The sequence below is a fragment of the Pteropus vampyrus genome, unplaced genomic scaffold, assembly GCF_000151845.1.
Source record: "Pteropus vampyrus isolate Shadow unplaced genomic scaffold, Pvam_2.0 Scaffold99, whole genome shotgun sequence".
NCBI lineage: Eukaryota > Metazoa > Chordata > Mammalia > Chiroptera > Pteropodidae > Pteropus > Pteropus vampyrus.
The window spans coordinates 1,465,979-1,467,001 of record NW_011888880.1 but is presented as its reverse complement, the minus strand read 5'-3'; the positions used below and the strand labels follow the sequence as shown (position 1 = coordinate 1,467,001).

Here is a 1,023-nt window from a genome sequence, read left to right as displayed (position 1 = left end):
AGGGCACTAGCCTGCCAGAACCTGAGCAGCTCTTGGCAGGGAGGCCAGGTGGGTGTGGTTAAGCCCTGAGCAGGCACTTCCAGGGCCTCAGACTCTAGGCTGCCTACCCCACCAGGGAAAGCTCTAGGCAAGGAAGCAGGTGGGTGTGGAAAAGCCTTGTTGTTCCTGTTTGCTCTCTTTGTTTATTTTATTCTTTCTACCTATCTATCTATCTATCTATCTATCTATCTATCTATCTACCTACCTACCTATCATTTATCTATCTATCTTTCTATCTATCTATCTATCTATCTATCTATCTATCTATCTATCTATCTAATCTATCTCTGTCTATCTATCTATTTAAACGCCTACAGCACCTGGTCTTCCTATGTGGGCTCTCATCCAAGTACTAACCAGGCCCCATCCTGCTTAGCTTCCGAGATCACATGAGATCGGGCACATTCAGGGTAGTATGGCCGTAGACTGCTCCCTTTGTTTGGAGGCAAGGCTCCAGGCGAAGAAGCTGGGAACCTGCTGCAGTGATCTTGCAGGTAGGCCAAAGTCACCTTTCTCTCCCAGTAGAGCTCCCGCCCACCCTGTTTAAGTGGAGGGAAGGTAAACAGTGGGTCTCATTGGCTTCTTGAGCCTGGAAAGTTTCTGCAGTGTTGGAGGTGCTGCCTTGGCTTCTCCAGTCTTCCCTACTTGGTCTCTTTCTCTTGTTTGTTGCCAGAAGCTGTTCATTCAATGCTTGGTTGTTTCATAGGAGTAATTGCTACCTATGGAAATGTGTATTTAATTTTGCTCATGGAAGTGGGTGAGTTTAGCATCCTCCTATGCTGCCGCCATCTTAATTTGCTACCAATTTTAAAGATTTAGTTGCTCCTTTTCTTTTTATTAAGTTGTAACAATTTTTCGTATACTCTAGACACAGATCGTTTATCAGTTATTTTGCAGATAGGTTCTCCCAGTCTGTAGCTTGTCTTTTCTGTTACTTAAGAATGTTTTAAAAGAACAAAAGTTTTAAATTTCAATTAAGTCCAA

At 43.6% G+C, this 1,023-nt stretch overlaps 1 pseudogene; it reads right to left on the bottom strand.

Annotated features, from left to right (window-relative positions):
• Positions 1-347: 347 nt before the first annotated feature.
• Positions 348-466, bottom strand: LOC111742698 (annotated as a pseudogene).
• Between the last annotated feature and the right edge of the window lie 557 nt (positions 467-1,023).